This window comes from Rattus norvegicus, chromosome 14, assembly GCF_036323735.1.
Source record: "Rattus norvegicus strain BN/NHsdMcwi chromosome 14, GRCr8, whole genome shotgun sequence".
In the NCBI taxonomy this organism is placed as follows: Eukaryota; Metazoa; Chordata; class Mammalia; order Rodentia; family Muridae; genus Rattus; species Rattus norvegicus.
In genome coordinates this window covers 41326335-41350594 of record NC_086032.1, presented here as the reverse complement: position 1 = coordinate 41350594, position 24260 = coordinate 41326335, and the positions used below count along the sequence as shown (strand labels likewise).

General features: G+C 43.7%; 1 long non-coding RNA gene across 2 annotated transcripts in view; it reads right to left on the bottom strand.

The window, feature by feature from the left end:
- Positions 1–693: 693 nt before the first annotated feature.
- The window catches only part of LOC134481844 (uncharacterized), a 59121-nt gene continuing 35554 nt past the window's right edge, over positions 694–24260 (bottom strand). The window contains exons 3-4 of one of the 2 annotated variants that reach the window (XR_010057702.1): positions 1694–1761; positions 694–1065 (exon numbers count right to left, since the gene is read on the bottom strand). This is a non-coding gene — a long non-coding RNA (uncharacterized LOC134481844). The remainder of the gene's footprint in view (positions 1066–1693; positions 1762–24260) is intronic. The other variant, XR_010057703.1, reaches the window with a different exon arrangement.

Sequence of the window (24260 nt, the reverse complement as noted above, 5' to 3'; positions counted from 1 at the left end):
AGCTGAGATCTAAACAAACAATGGCATGAGTCATGGTCAGCACCTGGAAATATAGGCAAGAAATGGGCCAGTCAACCACGTCGTGAGAGGAGAGAGCTGTTCATTTGAAGGGCCAAGAGAAGTCCCATGAGACACAGACAGAGATACATGAGGGGCAGGGGATTAGGTTGGATGTAGGCTAAGGCCTGACTGAGAAAAACTTGTAATCCATGTCAAGGGTTTTGTCTGCTAAATTAAGAATGATAAGAAGGCCTTTGCAATAGATGGAGATTAATATGGAGACCCACAACTGGTCAACACAGGCAGTAAGAGACTTCAGGGCTCTCATTCCTAAGTGGGACATCTATAGGATACTCCCTCCTCCCTGGGGACCAGGATCAAAGAGAGTAAGAGCCAGAGGTGACAGGTAGTGAAAGTGAAACTGTTTTCTGAATACAAGGACAGTTGCACGTAAAGGATCACAGGAGTTGTGACTGCGCACACAAGACCTGAGCAAGATCAAACCAGACGAAATCCCAGCACGGCTGGGGAAGGTGATCACAGAGTCCCATCCCTAGCTGAGGAGCTACTAGCAACTGAGGGCCTATGGGAGCGGGAGAGTCGGTTTTCATCAGGGTGCCGGTGCTGGGGGCTGCCCACGCTCCAGAATGGTCCTGTAACCATTCACAAACAGACAGTGTTGAGTGAACTCGGTGAATTTAAAAAGTAAAATAAAATTGGGAGAAAATAATTATTGGGATGGAAGGACTGAAGGGGAGCAAATGGGGCATATATGTGATCACAACGCTATATGCATGTACACAATTCTCAAACAATCAATGGGGTTTTGAAAGCCTTTTTTCTCATATCGCTTCGCCTGGATTTTTTTTTCTTTCTGGTCTTTTCCTTGTATATTATGGTTTCTAAATATGTGGTTTTTAATGAGTTTGGGTGTGTGTTCTTGTTTCTTCTTCTTCTTCTTCTTCTTCTTCTTCTTCTTCTTCTTCTTCTTCTTCTTCTTCTTCCTCTTCTTCCTCTTCCTTCTCCTCCTCCTTATTCAATTCTGGCTTGTTTGGATTTTTGCTGCTGTTTGAGAGAGAGAGAGAGAGAGAGAGAGGGAGGGAGGAGGAGGAGGAGTTGGGTGGGTAGGAAGGTAGGGGAGGAATTAGGATAGGTTGGGAGAGGGAAAACAGTGATCGAAATATATTGTATGAGAAAATGTTTTTCAATAAAAGAGTTTAAATAAACACATGAATAAACATCCTAAAAAATAAGATTTTAAAAAAAGTGACTGGAAACCCTCATGTGAGTGACCTAGATGCTAGTCCCACAGGACTGCCTAGGACATAAGCTACGACAGGGTTGGCTAGTTTGGAGAGCTCGGGTATCAGGTTTTGTAATAAAAAGTTTTTAAATTTAAATATTTTTCCAAATTGATTAGACACTACAATTCTTAGATGTTACAGTATGGGCCTAAAATATTAGCGACGACTTAAGGTCATGGCTCTCTTAAAGGAGAGCTTGGCAGCTCCACCCAGGGAGATCAGTTTCATTTATCATGTGGTTCTCATCCTTCTGGTCCAAGGCATCTGCTGGGACAAGTTGAAGTACTAGCAGGAGAAAGGGACACAGGAATACGTGGCCACTCTCGACGAGTATGACCTAAGAAGTGAACTCTATTTCTGATCATATGCAGCTGGCCTCTCATACTTACCAGAAAAGCCAGGGAAGTAATTTTTCTCCTCAGAAGCCTTGCAGGTACAGCCATGAGGTCTACTTCTCCTGTGGAAGAGAAACTGTACCAGTTCAGCCAGTACAAATTGGGCAGGCCTCTGAGATGGGACTAAGGATAATTATAGGAAAGACAGAGAAGACTCAGAGACAAAGGTTAGAAACTGGGAGATGTATATAAATGTGTGTGTGTGTGTGTGTGTGTGTATGTGCGCGCGCGTGCGCGCGTGCCTTGTAATGATCAGTTCCCTTTTCAATGAAGGTGAATGGCTCTCTGTTAATACAGTATTCATTGGGCCTGAAAAAGAAGTAATATTTGAGAACTATAGACTTGAAGTTGGAAATATGTTTTTAAAAAATGTTATGTTTGGGGAGACCTGATGGGGTGGAGTGGGGGTGGGGACAACCTCTTGGAGACAGGATGAGGAATCAGATGAGGAACTGTGGAGGGCAGACCTGGGGGAGAGGATAACAACAGAACTGTTAACAAAATAAAGATAATTAAAAATAAGAATATGGTAAGATTTATTGTATGAAAAATTAATGAAAGTATTGTAAAATAAAAAATGTTATTTTTGCGACAATGATACTTTTGTGGGAGGTGTAAAAGTGTGTATATTTTATTTGGGTGAACTATTATTTGTATTAAAAGCTCTGATGAAGAAAAGTTAAATAACAAATCATTCTAGCCAAGTTAAAAAAAAAAAAAAGAAATTGGGAGAGCTGTCCAGTGGGTGCTGTGGCAGCCTCGAGTTTAATTCTCTTAGGCTTTAGATATTTTACAGTGTCTTGGGAAACAAAGTCATAAGCCAGCAGAGACAATGGCTGATGTCCATTTGATATCTGTTCCCATCCGGAGGCCTCCCTATTCCTCCTTGGTCCTTCCTCCAAGATTAACAGAACATTCAGCCCCCTCGCCTTGAGCTTCAAGTTTATCCCGTTTATTGTTCCACGCATCAGCAGGTCAAGAAATCTGCCAGCAGACCCTGGCCTGACTTGACTCTGCCTGACAGGCAGGCTTTCGCAGAAGCAGGCAAAATGGCTCCCGAAGGGAAACTAATACCGGGAGTAAAGCTTGCATTTTCTTTTGTACAGACCTTTCTCATCCGCTAGCACTAGACCAACGAGTTTGCTCACTAAGTACCTCCCATGTGCCATGTGCTGTTCTGGGTGCACAGGTTACAAAAACAAATGAGAAAGCCAGCACAGCCAAATAGATACGGTTTGGTGCTGTATCCCATGGGAGGGAGGCATTAACCTCTCACCTCTTCCCACTTAAATCTGAATCGCTCAGAGTGAGAGGCTCAACTCCTGGGATCTCTTTCAGACACCCTAGATGATTCCAGTGTGCATGCGGCTGGATTTAAAGAGGAGAATTGTGGGTTCAGGAACAGCTCCAACAGGGGACTGTGATAGAGCAAGGCACACACCCCCAGGGGAGCAGGGAAGCAGGAGATTCCTTCACTAGACAAAGGATCCATGAGAAGACATGAGTGCCCCAGTGTGCCTGCAAGTGTGGTCAGCAAGGCATTGCATAAAGAAGGAAGCACGTACAAAAGTGTGCCGTGAGCCTCTTTGGAACTTTGGATAAAGCTGCTTTTACAAATTACATCCATCCATACAGCAGAGTCGAGCTCACAATAAATACCCCAAATCAACTTCCAATGTGAAAATTACAAAATATTTAACATCTTAGAGTTGGGCTCCTCAGACCTTCACACATACCCCTCAGAGGCGGAGAATCTTTCTGATGGAGCATACGGACAGACAGACCAACCCTGTAGAATAGATGCTAATTGTGTGCCAGGGCAAACAAGGTCTTGGAGACCTCTGCTACTACGTCCATCTTTAACCCTTTAGTTCAGTGTTTTCCAACCTACGCCGTCAGGGGTCGAACAACCCTTTCACGGGGGTCACGTGTCAGATATCCTGCATATCAGACATTTACGTCACAGTTCATAACAGTAGCAAAATCACAGTTATCAAGTAACAGCAGAAATGACTTTACAGTCGGGGTCAGCACAGCACATGGACCTGTCTGTAAGGTCACAGCATTAGGAAGGTTGGGAACCACATCTTCAGTTGACAAAACAAAGAAGGTCCAAAAGTAAAGAAGTGGCTGAGCGTAGGGGACCAGGTGAGCAGAGAAACAGGCTGGTGGCTCAGACAGCTAATGATAACACATCCGGTTGCATACTGGTTTAGTGTCTGCTATGGTCCAGGTTCCCATAGAGCCTCAGAATACAGCTCTAGTTACATGCACCATGTTAGGGAGGCTGATATGAGGTTTGGATAAGGCAAAGGAAACAGGAAGGAAGAGGAAACACTAAGGCACGGGGGCGGGGGAGGGGCGCACAGGGCAAGAGCAGCAGGAAAAAGGAAGGCATCAGGAAGTTAAAAGGTGGGGCGCAGGCTCATGAAGTGGTGAGCCTGGAGCTCCTGGCATCAGATCTGGAAATGTTCCATGTTCCATGTCCCATGTCTTGGTGTCCCCTCCAAGCCTATCTGACCTTTGACCCTGGCTGAAGTTGGGGGAAAAAAAAAAGACAGAGCCGGGCTTTCCATATGGCCAGAACTTTCTAGTTCAATCTTGACTTCTCAGGGCTGAGCAGGAATGTGCTAAACATGGCTGTCACCAATGAATGTTCACAGCTGGCCCAGGAGAGGAAGGGCCAGGCGGGAGCTACTTATGTCAGCCTTGTCTGTGGCCCCTTCTCCAAAATGAGAAGTAGACAATGGGATGCCATTGTGTATCCAATCAACTCTCAATTATCCAGGGGCAGATTCCCCACTCTGTGGGTCCCCGCTACTCCCTTTGACTTCCCTCCAGCTGTCTGCCCTTTGACCGGTCTCCTGCCCATCAGAGCCCAGTCAGAGGGTGGGCAGGTGGAGGCGGGGGGGGGGGGGGGGGAGTGAAACTCAGATCAGTCATTTTATGGCTGTTCCTTAGACGCTCTCGCAAAAGAAGAATCGCTGGTTAAACCAACATTCCGTTTATTTGTGGTTTTAATTATCAGGACTCCGCCTTGTCCCTTCCTTAGCATGGATAATTGGTAATTGGTTAAGTGATATGTATTCTATCTGTGGCGCCTCTGCCATTGTATCTGCCTCATTTTATTTTTAAAATGTCCTGCACTAGTAAAAGCCACACTGAGATGATTTTCTTAATGTACTTGGAGTCCCGGTGCTTTGGCATAAAACAGACATCTGTATTCCCCATTTGTGAAGGGGCTTAGGAGGAGTTCCAGGGACTACACATATGTGGGATTTATGTCCACAGGAAGATTCTAGTAAGTGCCTTAAAGTTACATTTCACAGGCAATGTAAACCTGAGACAGAGACGGGGTGTTTTTAAGCTCTTCCCAAAAATTCTGTGTAGTCAAGATAAGGGGTGGATAGAGTTCTCATCCTGTTCCCTCCAATTGGCCCCTTAACTTTAAATAATATTCAAAGAATGAAACAAAGTTCTTTGCTATACTGAACTGGGAAAAAGTTAAGCTAATGCATGTCTAGATGGAAAAAGTCTCTCTGGAGACACCGTTTGAGGTCACAAAAGCATTTAAAAAGAAAACGTAAAACTATGCAAGGTGGGTGGTGACAGCACAACCTTCGATCCCAGCACTGAGGAGGCAGCAACTTGTGGAACTTTGTGAGTTCAAGGCCAGCCTGGACTACATAGTGAGTCTCACAATAGCTGGGGCTATATAGTGAGACCCTATCTCAGACAACTCCATGCAAACATAGAGAAAGACAGATGGCTTCATTTTACTACCAGGTTATAGCATGCAATGGGAAGAGTTCATATTTATATTCAGTTGTAAATATATTTATATTTATACTTATTTCCATGGTTGCTGTTTCCTAGAGCTTTTCATTGTGGATACCCCTGATGTTTTGAGTTGTTTCCGGTCAACGTATTTCCAGAAGAGTGGAACCTGCCACAACTAAGCAGCACAGAGAAAGGCTGAGAGATGGCCTGGATAAGGTTCAAGCACGAGGGTCAGAATAAAGGAATCTGAGTTTGAATAAGGCAGAAGTCACACATACATTGCCAGTGAGTGTGACACTGCCCTCCAGAGCACCCGAGGCTCTACAGCAGGGATCTGGATGTGCTCCAAAACTGGGTTCATCTCCTGACTTGGTCACATATGTGTAAGCTGTAGAGAACGATCCCTGAGCCTCAGTTACATCATCTAACGAATGGGAACAGCAACGGGTTATCAGCTCAGCAGGGATAAAACACACAAACACACTTAGCACGTGGCCTCATATATAATGTAAGCCATCAAGGCTGCTCAGTATGTTCAAGATTTGAATTTAGAGTAGACTGAAAATGATCGATTCCTGTCAGAAGTCCGAAGAAGCAGAGAAAAGTTGTGAGAAGAAAGGATGCTAAGTACATGGAGCATCTCGTCTGCATCAGTGTCCTGGCTTATTTACCCCCAGATGAGTAAGTCCTCCTGGGTGTACTGAAGGGGGATTCTAAGCCTTCCTGGGGCAGAAGGTATTTCTTGCAGAGATGCACCTTGGCTTAAGTTGGCTTGACAGTGCAAAGGCTTTGCAAAGACAAATTTTGACAAAGGGCCCTAAAATGGTTTATGCAATCTTAGGGTTCTCTCCCTTCAGAGCTAAGGCAGTTGGAGGTATATGCAGAAACCTGGCTGACAATCTGTTATGCATTTGCCTGCTTCCACAAGGTATAGAACTGCCGCCTCCTGTTTGGGCTTCGCAGAAAATCTTTGGATTGCTCTGGATGTCTTGCCATGCTAATTAAATAAGCTATGACTAATTAAATGTCATAAGGCATGATGTAAACCTGTTAATGTCAGGGGAGATCTTTAAAAACAACAATGGGGAAGGGCAAATTTGTCACATGTCAACGATTTTAGCTAATTTCCAGTAGTAAATAAGCAAATTTTATTTCAAATCTAAAAACTGTCTGCTGATGTGATTAGGGAGATCCTATAGCTTGTGCCTGATTAAGCTGTGGCTTAGACCAGGCATGGAGTTCTGGGATGGGGGTGGGGGGTTGCTGGAAAATCTAGTCTGAATAGTTAACTACCCATTTTTTTCAATTAAGCATAATGTTATGTTAACATCCTAAAGAGGTAACTGATGGCACAGTAAATCCAATTAGAATACGTACTTACAACTGGATTCTCCTGCAATTTTCAAAAAGCCGATTGCTTTTCCCATCTTCCCTGCTATTGTCAGAGCAGCCTGTACCACAAGTTGCCACAACCCCCCGCCTGGTGTCTGTGTCTCTGCCTGGTGACCTCTGCTGTAAGAGCCGCCGCAGAAATCACAAACTCTCACATCAATTTGCCACAATTGGATGTGGCATCTTGCAGCTAATTCGATTTGGGGAGAAACGCACCTGGCTCTGTTTTTTCCCTATAGAACTCGGAGGGAGTTCAGAGTCTATGCAGACGCCATCTAAACGAGGAACCCATGTGCTTTTCAAGGTCTAAGCAGTTTGTCTTCATCTTTCCAAATACAGCCCATGACAAAGGGAAAGGAGCTGAATTATTTAATGCAAAAAAATAAATTAGATCGGGGTCAGGGAGGGAGAGAGAGAAACCGAATACAACAAAAAGATACAACTGTTGCTCTAAGTTCTAGGTTCCTCCCCTTACAAGAGAAGGCTACCCGTCTGGTTTGTTTTGTTTTAACTCTTCGTTTTTATTCTGGTCAGTACAATGCGTTATCTCCTGTAGCCCAGCAAATCGATAGTATTTGAAAAGAAATACAAAAACACAAATAAATCTACATGGGGTGCTTTAGATGTTTCAAACTGGTTTGAGGTTGTAGAGAACAGACAAAATGGCAATGTGTTTAATATGTTATTGATAAATTTAAGGGTCTGAGGGCTGCTGTTGAATGAGAACCGAGAGTCTCTGGCCTTTATTCAGTGACCCACATTTTATCTCAAGCATGCTTCAGATGTTGAATAACTGAACAATCAACAACAAATCCTACCTCATAAATACGATGTCTGTGGAATATGTGAGGATGCTCTGGAGGAAGGGGAGGGATAGTTAGATACTTGACACAGTGGGTTTTCCCCTCCATAGGGCACTAGCTTGCATTTATATAGAGAAGAACATTTCTGTAGAGAAGTAAATGGATGCTATAGCTCACATCTCCGTGTTATGTTGCTATGAAATACATAAAACGTGTCTCATGTAAAGGAAAATATTCTCTGGAAAATCAACCCTTTGTTTTTATTTATTTTATTATTTATTTTATTTGTATGTGGCAGAGGTACACATGTACCATGGTATAAGTGTAGAGGGTCAAGGACGGCTTACAGGAATCAGTTCTCTTCTACCATCATGTGGAGTCTAGGGTTCAAACTCAGGTCTTCAGGCTTGGCAGCAAGCTACTTTACCCTCGGAGCCAACTCACTGACTCTTAATTCTTTTTTTAAAAAATCTATTATTTTTAAGAAGGAAGCTATCCTGAGTCAAAGGTCAAACATAACTCCCACCGTAATAGTCAAACTTCATACCGTATCTGCAGAATTTTAAAGTAAAGATAGAGTGGGGATTTTATTGTTGTCAGGAGCAAAAGGGGGGATGCTATCTCTAACTCTAAGCAACATGAGGGCAGGGATCGCTCTGACTTGCTGTCCCCTTCTTCTGTACTTGGTACCAGTTAGTAATTGGGACTAAATTGTTTGGCTGAGCAACTGAGCCTTGTAACTTCCCATTCAGTTCTCCTTTGCAGAGATAGTCGTGTTGTCTGGGCAGCAGCCTGACCTGTAGTGTGATAACCCAAGTGTCTATGTGCCTGAAATTTTTGAGTTTAAAGGTCGAGGAGCTGGGATTGTTGCTGTCATGGTTCCTTGGTATCTTTTTGCTCCAGCTTCCCCAGCATCTCAAGGATTAGCAGCTTTAGAGGCGCTTCCAGTCACAGAGATAAAGGACAACTCATTTGGGGCTGCTGTCGCTCACTGGTGGTATCATTTCCAACAAAAGGTGAATGGAAGGAATTTTTTCGGAGCTAAGGAGCAGGAAGCAAAATCAAAATAGGTTTCCAGAACTCGCCCAATCCTATAGCCACTGTGGCTGAAAGTGGATCACTGCAGCTTCACTGTTTTCTCTGAGCAAATTAAGAATTTGTAGATCACTAGACAGATCCATCCTCAAAAGCAAGGAGAGACTCCAAATGTTCACACTGCTTGGTTTTCCACTTGAGTTTGTTGTAGCCTCAGCTCATTTTCATGGACCCCAGTGGCCTGGAGAGACAGGGTTTCCTCACTTCTCAACGATTGCCTTAACTCTTCCACATCTATCCACTCAGAGCGGGGGACTCGGTAAGTAGCAAAGTTAACAATTAGTTAATTGGTGGGTACAGATATATAGATAGATAGATCATATATATATATATGTGTGTGTGTGTGTGTGTGTGTGTGTGTGTGTGTGTGTGTGTGTGTATATGGCTTCACACAACAGAGATCAAAATAACGGGAGCTTAACTAAGAGAATTTGGTTTCACTCCTACACAATGGTATTCTGGTTGTGGGTGGCAATCCCAGTGTTCCTAGAGACCCAGTCAGTCCTTTCTGCAGCTATTCTCAGAAGAGATGTGTGTGCCTTCATGTCTTAGGGTGTTGTGCCTGCAGCCATCATGTCTAAGGCTAGACGGTAAGAAAGCAAAGAGGCAAAGAGGAGGAGGAGCCTTTTAAGTAGGAGGAGCCTGGAATCCTCACGATGACTCCTCCACGTATTTACTACCTAAGGTGTAGCTGCAACATAGACTGGAAGAGCAATCTCAACTAAAGTCAGACTTCAAGCCCCAATTCTAAGCAGAGGAAGGACGCATATTAGACTATGCAACAGCAAAAGCCACTCCAGACACACACACACACACACACACACACACACACACACACCACAATGCCTTCATCCATTTTACGTTATGTAACTGAGTTACTGATGGTAACTTACAAAGAAAAATCGAGGCTGCATTTTTTTTTATTAACTTGAGTATTTCTTATATACATTTCGAGTGTTATTCCCTTTCCCGGTTTCCGGGCAAACATCCCCCTAATCCCTCCCCCTCCCCTTCTTGATGGGTGTTCCCCTCCCCATCCTCCCCCCATTGCCGCCCTCCCCCCAACAGTCATGTTCACTGGGGGTTCAGTCTTAGCAGGACCCAGGGCTTCCCCTTCCACTGGTGCTCTTACTAGGATATTCATTGCTACCTATGAGGTCAGAGTCCAGGGTCAGTCCATGTATAGTCTTTAGGTAGTGGCTTAGTCCCTGGAATCGAGGCTGCATTTTGCTAATGGTTTTGGGAGCTGAGAAGTTCAATGTCGAGGTGCCAATATGAGGGTACAAAGACTGCTCAAAGGTTAAGAGCACTTGCTGACTTTACAGAGAGCCCAGTTTTGGTACCCAGAGCCCACATGGCAGCACACAAGTCACCTATAACTCCATTCCCAGAGGATTTAGTGCCCTATTCTGGCCTCCATGGGCATGCATCTGCTGCACAGACATGCAGACACAACACCATCACATTTTAAAAAGGTACCAACAAACAATGAGGAACTTCTTAGTGCCTCCTAACACGGCACAAGATGTCGCAGGAAAGACCCAGAAAGTGCACAAACCAGGATCTTCTACCTCTTCCTTGGTCTTCTACTGTGCCTCCTCTTTTTTAAAAAAATTATTCACCTAGGGGTAGAAAGATGATCCAGTAAGAGCACTGTAAGAGATGACTTTGTAAGAGCACTGGCTACTCTTACAGCACCTACATGGCAGCTCGCAGCAATCGGTAGCTTAGGTTCTAGGGCAGCAGTCCTCAACCTGTAGGCCAAAACAGTTTGCGGGTCTTATGTAAGATGTCTTCATATCAGATATTTACATTATGATTCACAACAGTAACACAATTACAGTTATGAAGCAGGCAAAATAATTTTATAATAGGGGTCACCACAACATGAGGAACTGTATTAAAGGGTCTCAACATTTAGAAAGTTGAGAAGCACTGTTCCAGGGGACCTGGTGCCCTCTTCTGCTTTCATGGGCAACCTCTCACTCATTTGTACACACATGCACATGCACACATGCTTGCACACACAAACACAAAACATTTAAAAGTAAATAAATACTTTGGCTATGTTAAATATGTTAAATTCACAAAGGCCCTGTGAGAAGGCATTCTTATAATCACATTTCGGATAAAACTTTTATACACAAAAACTACTGAAGTGACTTCTTCAGGGTCATACAGCTAATAAATGGCAGAGTTAGGAATGAAATACAGGCAGACTTACAGTGGATGGAGTAATCAAAAAATGCCAAATGAAAGTCTATTGTGGTGGCACATTCCTGTAACCCTAGCACTAGGAACACTGAGGGAAGAGGATTTCAAAGTCAAAACAAGCCTTGCTACATAGTGAGGCTCTACTTCTTACAGGGAGGGGAGATGCCACAGCCTGGAAAGCGCCTACTCTCAAGCCACAGGACCTGAGCTCAAACCACAGAAGCTATGTAGAAAGCTGGCACAGTAGAGCATGCTGTAGTGCTAGCAATATGGAGACAGAACTTAGGCATCGGTGGAGCACCAGATCTTTTCTAGCCAACTAGCCTAGCCTATTCCAAACACTTCCAAGCCAATAAGAAACTCTGTCTAAAACAAACAAACAAAAAAAAACAAACCAAAACAACAAGAACAACAACAAACAGGTCTGGAAAACGGTGCATGGTTGTTCTTTGACCTACACATGCCTATATATACACATGCACAAACTTGTCAAACAAGTCCAGGCAGTTTAACTTCAAGACAAATCATCAGACTTTCACAAAAGCAACACTAAGTTGTTTGGGTTTTTTTTGTTTGTTTGTTTGTTTTGTTTTAAAGAAGCCCACCTCAAAATGTAGACTCCATCCTGTCCTCTCACCTTCGGTGGTGATTTGCTATTATATTCTAGTTCTATTGTCTAGTACTGTTGTACTTCTTAACGTAAAACTCCTAAAAACTACCTTTTTCCACTAGTTTCATTAGTGAAGGATCATCCAAAAAGCTCAACATCAGGAAGACTTTTTTAAGTACATAGTTGGGGCTGGGAGATGACTTAGCAGTGAAAACCATTTGCTGCTCTTGCTGAAGACCCAGGTTTGGTTCCCAGCACCCACATTGGTGCTTACAACCAGCTGTAATTCCAGTTCAAGGGGGATCTGATGCCCTCTTTTGGCCTCCTTGGGTACTGCACACACAAACAAATATTATTTTAAATAGAAAATACACCTTTTTTTGAGTAACTTAAAATGTAACTTTGTTCTCCAGATTGTAGCCAGACAATTAGGATCAATCTCGGAGCAAAATACTAAATGGCCAATTTAGAAGTCCCACAGATCTACTATGTTAATGGCTCTACAGTTACATGGGCTACTGTCTGGTGGCTACATGCTGGCTTCTTCCTCATTCCCCTGTTCATATTGTCTCTCCAGGCAAGCAGGAGGCAGTGTCTCCTAAACACACCTGCAGAACCTTTGAAGCCTTTTCTCCTTCTTCAAAGGCAATCCCTCTTTCTCTTTACCTGTGTGATTCGGCACTAATTTTCCTCCAGTTAGACCATAGACCACAAGCCTGCGTACTTCAAGACCAGAATGCTTACTCACAAGAACAATAAAAATAATCTTAAGCATCTGAGCTGTGTATGGTCTACAAAATAACTAACGAGTAGTAGCACATCCCAAGAAACCAGTTCAGGCACGCTGCTGTCATTTGTCCGGCGAGCAACTTGGCTGCCTCTTTCGAAGCGCTGGCTTTCTTCAGCCTTCACCACACTCTTCCATGCCGGAGTTTGTCTCCTTGGGACTGTGTGAAGAGAGGTGCTAGGACTCTGCCTCTGAAATGAAATTGTAGCGTCAAATCACCCATCAGACGGCGGACACCAACGAGCTCAGTGTTGGTGGTAGGCGAATGGCTGCTACTGGTGTGCAGTCGCAGTACCATCCATGAGCTGTAGTAAGAGCTGGCAGCCTGGTGGGAGGGACGGCCTTTGTGGGCTCCTTATCTGGGGCACTTCAGTTATTCAGAGGAAATGTAAAAACAAGCACTGAAGAGTCACTGCTGGCTGTGGAATGACTAACAGGCTTTGAGAACAACAGCAAAGCCCTGAGGGTCGTTAGCCACCAATTTCCCCAAATCCTGAACAGTCAAAGGCTCTGTCTGGCAGAATATTAAATAACTACCATTCCCTGCTAATTCCAGGGTCCACACCCGATGTCTCCTGACTAAAGGAGGCTAGATAGTTAAGACTTCAAACCCACATCTTTGGAAATTTATTCTGAATATGCAAGTAGATTCTTGGGAACTTTGTTAGATGACCTTATTAAAAAAACGATTCAATGGGATTCTATTTCTCTTTTAAACTTTCAGTTGTCCCTTACGCAGGAGTTTGATGTAAACAAACCGCTAATTACAATTACTGTAGCCTTCTACCGAACTCTGGTATCCAGCCAGTTCTCCAATTGCATTTAACCTTATGCTAACTTCGTATTTAATCTTATATTGGCTTATCTTAATGTAGATGTAGAATTTTTCCTCACTAACTTTGTCTCTTCATGTTCCCATGTGGTTTTACCTTCTGACTTAGGTTCTGGACCTTGGCCCGCTGTTGAGTTTTATCACAGACACTCTTCTGCAGTGCTTCTGAAGCAATCTGGCTGCTGACCACCTACCTCATCAACCGTTTGTCAGCCGGAAGCAGCTACTGAGAGAGCAGCACCCCCAAACCTCTAAAAGCAGTTTGCGTGAGAGCAGAATCAATGAGCCGTGGGCCATCCAGCTCGGTCCTCTTTTTACTGCTCTTTGTTTTCAGACTCAGAACGAAAACAGCTAGAGTTACCTTCTCTGTCTGACTAGCTCTCAGAAAGCCTTAGAGAAAGTCAAGATGAGCTTAACATCCTTCAGACAGGCTCGATCCCTTGACTGCTGCAATACTCCAAAATTAAAAAGGACTCAACCTGACTCCTGCTAAGGATAGGACGTGTGCCTTCCTCTACAAATGATGATCCTTCCACCCCAACAAATCCCGACTTGAGATAGGGCCCTAGACATCGGGACCAGAAAAACACCCAACCACAAGCCCACTCCTAGGTCTGGGTTTCCGGTTCTTTCTCACTCTGGCTCCTCCCCTTCATCACTTCTTTCATCTTTATTATTGTCAAACTTACTTTCTTACCCTGTCTTTTAAGTGTTTTACTTTCTGAGATTCCCTCCATACCAAAACAACGTTCTACCTAGGCACCCCCAATGACTCTCAATCTATAAAGTGACCAAAGGTCCCCCTCCTCAATGGACCAAGAACTACCCAGCTCCAACAAAAACCCTCCTCTGCCGGAAACAACTAAAAAAAAAAAAAAAAAAAAAAAAAAACTACGCTCCTGCCCCACATTTTTCTATATCCCCTCAGAGTTTAGAATGAGAATTTCCTGCTAAAAGACTACACTTCCCAGCTCCCCTTGCAACCCCCACCACTTGCAAGGAACTATGGGAAGAAGTGTGAACTGTGGCTATTATGGCTACTAGGGCTACAGTCATTTCTAACTCTCTCAGGGAGTTATCATATCTCCCAGCCTGACTCCCAGAGCAAAATCATATCATAGACACTACTTAGCTCAGTGTAAGAAACGTTAAGCCGGTTGAGGAAAGCAAGGGGCTGTTCACTGAAGAAGCCACGGAACTGGACAAAGGGTCCAGCCTCAAACTCACAGAGATCTACTGTATTCTGAAGATACCGAATCAAAGGGGTGAGACAGTAGAGCTAGGAGGCAGGGAGTTTATTGATATAAACGATCTGTGCAAGGGAAAAAGTTAAAATGCAGGAAAAAAGATGTCTAGCACAGCCGATACCAGGGAAGTCTCAGGCACAGTAGCAGAATGAGTAGATGAAAAAATAACTTTATTGATCGTAAAGGAATACCCAGCAGGGAACACAGATGATACCGCAAGACAGAGGTGGAACTTGAGAAGGCAAAGTATGACCCCATAGGTGTGGAAGCGTTTACATGGTTTTAATGACTTAGCATGAGGCCCCTCCCCTAATTTTGGACTGGTTAGCTTAGCAAAGAAAGGGAAGATAAAAGTCTCACAACTTTGGGTAAACATCTCCAGGTCTTACTCTTATCTGACGAGTCTGGACTGGTCAGTTGAAGGTCAGGTCTTATTCTCATCTGACCAGTCTGGACTGGTCAGTTGAAGGAGTTGGGGTCTACTGGCAGGAGCCAGCCCTGCCAGGCCTTCGTTTCAGAGCAGAAGGGTGAAGATGCAGCCAGTCCCTATTATTATTATTATTATTATTATCATCATCATCATCATCATCATCATCATCATCATCATCATTTGGTTTTTGTTGACACAGGGTCTCTCCTCATAGCCTGGACTGCCCTAAAACTTACTAGTAGACTGGGCTAGCCTCAAACTCACAGAGATCTACCTGCCTCTGCCTCTCAAGTGCTAGGGTTACAGGTGTATGCCACCATGCCTGGTGCAGCCTTTATTATTTATCTGTGTCCCCCTTCCCTATCTGTCTGTCAGGAATCCAACTTCTAGTCTCTCACTTTGACTCAAAAGTCATTGGTCTCATGGACATCTCTAGCAAGTCTGCAGAGAGTGATTGGAGTACCAAATGTGAGAGGAAACTAAATCAAAAGTCAGCAAAGTAGGCATACTTGACAGATGGACATGCCATATATGACTGTATAACTTACCAGCTGGCCATGCTCCATGGCCCAAAAGTAATGCAGGAGTAAATAGCAGACCCTACGTTACAGAAATGGCTGTTCTCTATAACAGAGATCAGCAAGCCTCTCCTGGAGAGGGTTTGAGAACAAACGTCTTGGGCTGTGCACACCCTGTGGTCCTCTCACCAATGTTCCATCCCACTATCATATCGTCAAAGCATCCTTAGGCGATGTGTAAACGAATGAGCATGTGAGGGGAACAGACAGGAGGAGTTTAGGGAATCTTAATAGAAGAGTCATCACATTGATCCTCATGATCCAGTAAGTGATAGGGAGCCCGTGACATAGGCTTGGCAGATGGGAAGAGATGGGGATCAGACAACACTAAGGGATTGGTTCATGTAATTGTGAGGCCTGGAAAAATCTAAAGTCTATAGGATGGGCACCAGGCTAAAAATTTCGGGAAGGGATGATACCATGGTCTTGATGAATCTTGAGTCTGAATCCCGTAGGGCAACAGGCAAGGTTTTTTATGTTGTAATCCCAAGAATTTCATCTTTGGAGATCCTTAAATCCTTCTGCTAATGTTATAAGGGCCACATACACCGTGGAGAAGAGCCTTCGTTGCTGAGTGTCTATTGGGTCTTGTGTTAATCACATCTTTGAAACAGCAACACAGATCCTGGGGTGTAACCAAGCAACAGGCACCAGATCTTGTCTAAACTGACACCCAGAATTAATCATTACACGGACTTCCGAGCCTCCTGTAGTTGTGATGGAGACCTTGATTGCCACAACCTCAATCCACCCCTCTCTCTGTGTGTCTCTCTCTGTGTCTCTCTGTCTCTTTCTCTTTGTGTCTCTCTGTGTCTCCATTTCTGTGTGTGTCTTCATCTCTTTCTGTGTTTGTCTCTTTCCTTTCTCTCTCTCTTTCCCTCTCTCCTTCTCTCCCTTCCTCCCTTTTTCCTTCCCTCCCTTCCTTCCTTCCTCTCTTCCTCCATCTCTTGTCCCTGAGAATATTTCCAAATAAACCTCTTAAATATGCCTCTCCTTCTGAGAGTCCATTTCTGGAATTTGTGATACAAGGTAAAATATAACAAACAAAATGCGACAGCCTGAGTCACATAGCAACTCCCTGGCTTTGGTTGTTAGAGGTGGTTTCTAATCCTATTTGAAATCACTCTGTTGCCTCTGAAGAGATACACCCATTCTGTTGTTGTGTGTTAGAGAAAGTTATTCAGCTCCAAAAAGGAATCAACCGACCCCTTAAACAGAAAGAAAATGATCATCTCAAAGAGAACCCCCTTGCTTGTTCTTTTCCTTGCCTGCTTGATGTCTGAGCATGAACTGCTTGGAGCCAGCCAGCTCCACCCTGTCGGTCTGCTGCCCACGGTGTTGTGCGTGTTCTGGAGTGTGTGCCCACAGACAAGGAGCAGATGGTCTCAGCCTGGACATCTGGAAGGCTCATCAGATTATAGGGCACACATTTGTGATAATAGATTTAATTCAGTTTTTACTTAACATTTTTGGCTGGTTTAAAGACCCTGAGGTCAGTATGTAACTTGGCAAGAGTTTTTCAAAAGTGGTCCCGAATTTACCATCCATGGGCTGATCTTATACAATCTTTTGTTTGTGCAACTCAGACCAGCTGGGTAAAAACTCATGAATGGAGCCCCATTAAGGGGAGGGGTCCTTGGAGCCCTGGGAATGCATGAGTCATTCTGTGTTCCCTGGTCCACCCCACAAGGCCTGTTGCAGAGACAGCAGAGAGAGCTGAGGGAGAATAGCCAGTTCCTTGTGTTCTCTATTCTCAACCTCAGAATACACACTATATTTGGACAATTAAGGGACGATACAACAGTAATTACAACCAAGTCATTTTGTATTTTAATTAGAACCCGACATAAACCTTGAGAACAAAATGTAAGTGAAGCAAAACTCTCCTGCTGCAATGCTGGTGCACTGGTGCAGAGTTTCCTCCATTTACTATCAAAAAATACTATAAACTTTCAACAAAAGCCTCCGTTGAGTATTGGCATGGAACTGTGTACATTTTTTGCTTTCTTTTTGTAGCACCCAATTTTCACTCAAGAAAAATATGTATAATGGATGGGTCTGTCTGTCTTTCTTTCTTTCTCTCTCTCTCTCTCTTGCTTGCTTCTTCTTCTTCTTCTTCTTCTTCTTCTTCTTCTTCTTCTTCTTCTTCTTCTTCTCCCTCCCCCTCCTCCTCTTCCTCCTCCTCCTCTTCCTCTGCTTCCTCCTCTTCCTTCTTCCTCTCTCTCTCTCTCCCCCCGACCCTCTGCTCAGAATAAACCAACAACGAAATAATTAATAATCTATTAAGAAAGTGATGAAAGGGTCAAAAGGTCACTAACAAGAGAAGAAATGGAAACAGCCAGTGAATATGTAGTAAGATGCTTCTCCCTGATGTGAATGAAGAGAGCATATGAAGGAGAAACCATCTCGAGTACTCTTCTGAGTTGACAAAAAGCAACAGAAGTGCAGTTCAGAGTCTCTCACCTTGCCAAGGTGGGTCTGTGACCCAGCACAGCCTCTTGACCATCCTTAGTCATGCTGAAGATTGTCCTGTTTACCCCGAGGGATTACCCACAATCCCTGCTGCCAGCTCTACCCACTTGGATTAGGACAGCCACTCAGAAATGGCCACTGCAGCATAGTTAAGAATAGCAAAACAGACATCCACTAATGGAAGAGCAGACAAACACACCACAGCGTATTTACATAATGATTTGCAATACCCCCGTCAAAACGTAGAAGGTTTGATAACAATAACATCAATAAAAGTCCAGGGGGAAATAGCCAAGATAAGAAAGTAATATTCTTGTTTGTTATTACGAACATTGTGAACATTTCGAAAATAAACGTGGGAGTAAGAAGAACTGAAATAACCCAATGGCAGACCTCTGAAGAGGGAGGTGGGAAGATGGGCAAGCCCAGAGTTGGCTTCTAAGGTATGCACATATGTAAACATGAGGGATGAGAGGAAAAAAATCTGAAGATAATAAGGTAGGAAAACCAATGTTCACCATACGGTTTTCTATTTTCATTATATTTTTAAAATATTTTAAAATCTGTCATATTTAGAATATAAGAAACAACTCCTGCTGGGAAACCTAAAGTTTTCATCCAGCTCTGCTGCTTCAACAATTCGATGATACGGAGGTGCAGATGGTCTTCCCAACAGCAGCTGAACTTGGGTGGTACCCAGCCTGCCATTCTTCCGTCTGCCTGTGTTCCTGGTTTCCAATATCAAATCATTAAAGAGAACACAATTTTCTAAGAAGAGCTAACATCGCCTTCTCCCCCTTGGTTACGCTACACCCCATTACTCTCATGGCTTGCACAACAAAACTTGGAAGATGAAGCTACCTCTTTAGTAGGTCTGCACCACGAAAAGCCATCTGCATTAGTTTCTCCTCACTTGCTGTGAATTCTGAAGGAAGAAACTTAGGAAAAGGAGCGTGGTAGCTCACACCTTCAATCCTAGCATTCAGGAGGCAGAGGTAGGAGGATCTCTGAGTTCTGGGCTAGTCTGGTCTATGGAGGTAGTTCCAGGACAGCCAGGGCTACACAGAGAAACCCTGTCTGCTTCTCTGGGGGAAAAGGGGGGTAAGGGTCTAGAGAGAAAGCTCAGTCAACAAAGCATCTGCTTCACACGTGTCAGGACCTGAATTCAAGTCTTCAAAACACAAGTAAAAAGCCAGGGAGATGGCAAGTGCTTGAAACCTCTAGATGTAGGGAAATGGTACAAGTAAGTATATCCCTACACGTGAACATGCACACATACATGGATGTAAACATATATGCACAAACAAAAGAAAAACAATGGAGCAAAATCTGCCAGCCCTTCTCCACTACCTCCTGGTGTAGCTGAAATAGCATTTAACTCCGTTTTTCTCTTGAGCACCCCTCTGGTACTCAAGAAGGGTTCCCTTGTATGGGCATCCCATAATTTATTTTATGGGATCCTCCCATAAAATCCTCCCATCCAAGGGCATTGCCATATTACCAGATTGCCATTCCTAAAAGCATGGACCAATTGAGGTGCCCATCTACAGTGTAGGGGCGTGTCCATTTCCCTGTTCCCTTCTGACTACACTTCTGACCAAGCAATTTTTTATATCCTCCCTGGAAAGACAAGAAACTCTTTTTTGGACATAGGAGTTTAAAGACAGGGGTTTACTGAGTGAACAAGACATTGTCTGCTTGTTTGTTTTTCAAGACATGGTTTCTCTGTGTAGTCCTGGCTGTCCTGGGATTCACTGTGTAGACCAGGCTGGTCTTGAACTCAGAGAACCAAGTGCCTCTGCCTCCCAAGTACTGGAATTAAAGATGTGTGCCACTACCGCCCAGCTCTTTTAAAATGTGTTATCTATGCTAAGAATGGTGGAGACAGGATTGGATTCAATGGGCTATAAAGAGAGAGCCTGTGTTTCAAAGATATTTGTTGAATTGCTATTTCATTTCCAGACGACGATGTGGCAGTGACCGGAAGACTGAAGAATAGTGGTCATCCTTATGAGCATCAGAATGTTTCTTTAACGACAAACTTCTCTCCCACTGAGTGAGCTCCCTGAGGCCGGACACTAGACTTGCTTTATCATTGTCTCCGGGGTCTCACATAGAAAAGACTTCCCAGAGATGTCAATCTAATCAATGAGTCCGTGCAGAGTGAACAAAGGGGCATGCCATGAAAATCCCTCACATTAAAGCTGCTCCCAAGGTAGGAAACTTGGCCTGACTTCCCTGCGTTAAACTTTCCAGCTTCCCCCATTAGTCTGTCTCCCACAGTTGTATTTGTTGTGGGACAACAAGCTTTGACCATACTTACGCTGGAGAGGAAATGCACAGTCAGATAGGAAGAAGATACCTCTGTATACAGCAGAGGAATATTTTTGCTTAGTGGCTTAACTAAGCGGTGGATGCTTTCCAATGGCTGGAGTTGTCCACCTAGGTTTTCAGTGGGAGTAACAGGAGAACATTATCTCTGCAGCCAGGACAGGTTCCAGTGATACCCAAAGAGCCTGCTTGGCAGGAGGCAGCCCCAGTGCGTGACCCTGCAAGTTCACCTCCATCACAAACCAGATGGGGAACAACCCTGCCTCCCCAGCAACTCCCAGACCAATGCAATGCCAGGAATTTCTTTTTGGATGGATTTGTAATAAGCCCCAGAATGGCTGTAGAAACAGCCACAATTGGTGTTCTATAGCAAGACGTATTTTTAGACTCAACTCAGCTCTGGTCACACAGAGCTGGGCTCTGGACACTGTCCTCCAGGATTTCTCAAATTGCGGGGCGGGGGGGGGGGGCAGGTCATGACCTCACTAGGGTCACAGAGAGGAAAACAGCAAAGCAACAAGAGGAATTTTCTTGAAGCTGCTCTGAAGGGCAACTCTGTTCAGCTGGTGACTTCATAGCCATCAAGGCGACCTCCCAGCTACCTCCTCGCCCGCTCTGAGCAGCAGCAGATGCCTCTGGAACTAAACCAGATTAAGCAATAAAATAAAAAAAAATAAAATAATCTGGGATTTCCCAATGTTTTTAATTCATTCATAGAAATATGATAATATTACTGACATAGTAACACATACCTATAATCGCAGTAGCTGGGAGGTAGAGGCATACATTTGAGGCTCAAACCACCTTCTTCTTCACAGTGACATGATGTTAAGAGGAACAACAAGGATGGGGGTGGGATTCAATTGTATTCCTAGCACTGTGAGCACACAGGCAAGACAGCCTGCCCATCCAGGAAGCTACTGGCTTCATCTCTCTGAGTAGCTGAAAGCTTCACGCCCCCAACCCAACTAACTGATTGGTGGGCTGCAAAATATGCTAGCACAACATACCTTGCACGCTGTGGGAAGCTGCCTTAAAGAGACATCTCGTTTAGTTAATGCGAACCTAGGGCTTCTAGTTATGGTCTCTATTCACAAATGGGTCTGATGAGTACCACACCTCTGATGGCACAGCTTGAAGACGATCATTTGTTCACATTTATTCACATTTATTCGTTTCCTCCCTACAGTGCTTTACCTCAAGTCGTCGACTTTAGCCTTGTCCATGTGGCTTGCTTCAGTGGATAGAATGTGAGTGGATATACCACAGGTAACTCTGAGTGTACTTGCATGATGTCACTTGGTCTCTTCAGCCACAGCCCTGAGAGCACGCTTTTATGTTTTATCCACCAGCTTTGGGGATAACTTTTTAATGATTTATTTATTTTTATTTTATGTACGTTGGTGTTTTGCCTGCATGTAGGTCTGGTGAGGATGTCAGACTCCCCTGGAATTGGAGTTGTGAGGTGTCATGTGGGGTGGGTGCTGGGAATTGAACCTGGATCCCCTGGAAGAGCAGCTAAGCCATCTCTCCAGTCCCTTGGAAATTGTCATAGCAGAAGTTGACCAATACAGAAGCACCTCTGCGGTCCAGGCGTGCCCCATACATTTCTCTTGCTTCTCATCTCTGATACCCTCAAAGAGCAGTCCCTAGATTCTCTTGGTATTTCATTTTTCATACTTAGTGAAAGCAATGAACATTGCTTCCTTTTTTTAACTAGTTGTGATGCAAATGCTTCACAATGTAAACATAAAAGGAGTAAGAATTATGCTTTGCAAGTAAGTAACAATGTGTGTGTTTTTCAAAACCCACCCACAATGTCAATACTGTTTCAATATTTACTCCTGGTCATTCTCACCACAAGATCAGGACTGGATGCCTGCTCACAGAATTGAACAGTCAATATTCATTTTGTTTAAGAGAAATGGAAAGATACAGGGAATAATAGTAACAGTGATCTTTGGAAACTGGAAAGGTGGCTCATCAGTTAAGAGAATTTGCTTCTCTTAGAGAGGACCCAAGTTGAATTCCTAGCACCCATGTCAGGCAGATCATAACAGCCTGCAATTCTAGCTCCAGGGGATCTGAAGTTCTGTGTGGCGCAGTCACACACAGTCATAGACACATATACATACACATAAAGCAGAAGTAGGCCAGCATGGCGGCATATGCCTTTAATCCCAGCCTTCAGAAGACAGAGGAAGGCGGCGTTTGATACCAGCTTGAGCTACATAGTAAGTTCCACGCCAACAGGGCCACATGACGAAACACTATCTCAAAAAAAATGTAATTTTCTTGGATAGGGTCCACTGTGTAGCTCTGGCTGTCCTGAAACTTACTGTATAGGCCAGACCAGCCTTAAATTCACAGAGATCCACCTGTCTTTGCCTCCTGAGTACTGAATTTAAAGGCATATGCCCCATGCCTACCTCAAAATTTGTTTTAATTAAAAGAAAATGAAAATCTGAAAGTTATCTTTGGATTTGTTATTTAATCGTGGACATAGCTCTGTGCTAAAATAAATATTATTTAAGCCTTCAACCATACTAAGAAACGTGTTTGAGAGATGGCCATTATACCCCCATAATCACTTCCCCTCGCCTTCACTAGTAGAAGAAACCTAGCATTAGACACCAACAAATACTACATTTCCCATGCTCCTTTGTAGGTAGGCAGCCAAGTGGCTAAGGTTTGACCAATAGAATTTGAACAATTTCCAAGTAGTGTCCTTCAAGGAAAACTAGCATTCCTTCACTTTCCCATTTTCTCCTTCTCACTGACTGCCCATCATTTTACTATAAGAGCCTGCCATGTTACTAGAAGGTAAGGGCCTACCATGTTACTAGAAAGTAAGAGCCCACCATGTTACTAGAAGGTATAAGTCCAGTGTAATCAATGAAAGCACAACAAGGTATATAGATGGTTGGATCCTGACACAGTTGAACTGCCATACTGGTCAGCCAAAGAGGTACATACCCAATCAGTCATCCCAGGTAAATGTCATGAACATCTACCTCTCACTCTGCTTGTGGGTACACATCGAGACGGCAGCATTGCGGGTGGTCAGTCCTATGAATTAAGTGTTACATCACTACTGTTTTAAAAGTTGTTCTTATTTTATGTGCATTGATGTTTTGCTTGCATATATGTCTGTGTGAGGGTGTTACAGAGATAACATGCAGGTGCCGGGAATTGAACTAGGGTCCTCTGGAAGGGCAGCCCTTATTCTTAACCACTGAGCCGTCTCTTCAGTCCCAATATTTTTAAGTAAACTAGAAAAGTAGGAATGAAGCTAGCAAGAAGCTCACAGACTGGATCTCATGCAGTGAGATTCCCCCTACAATGTGATGCTTAAAAAGATGAGGACCAGGCATGGTGGCTGTAATCCCAGCACTCAAGAGAGTAAGGCTAGAAGACTGGGATGAGGCAGAAGGACTACAAGTTTGAGCTAACTTAGGCTATATACAGAAGCCTGCCCTAAAAAAATAAAAATTTAAATTAAGAGAAAGAAAGGAAGGTAAAATATCTAACATGTCAATCGAACCATTTTTGAAATTATCAAGAAATTACCCTAATTGAAATATTAATTAATATCCTGTTCTCACTAACAATGAACATTACCCTAAAACTAAGCCCTGAGGTATTGGCTAATAGCATGAGGCCATGACAGTTAGAAACAAGTTTCCCACGATGAGTTAATTGCCTTGTTTCATTATGTCAGCAGTGTATGATTCATAACTAATACCACATAAGAACACTAGTGTATATGTATACTTACATATGAATACTATGTGTGTACACACACACACACATATATATATATATATATTTTTTTTTTGAGAATGCCTGTCCAAATCATTTCCCTAATTAAAAGGCACAAGAAAAACATAACATGTAGCATAAAGGGACAAAGGCATGGTCAGCCTTAGCTACAGGCTCCTGCCACACAGACCCTGAGTTCAGCTGACTGTGGAGAGAAGAGACATCATA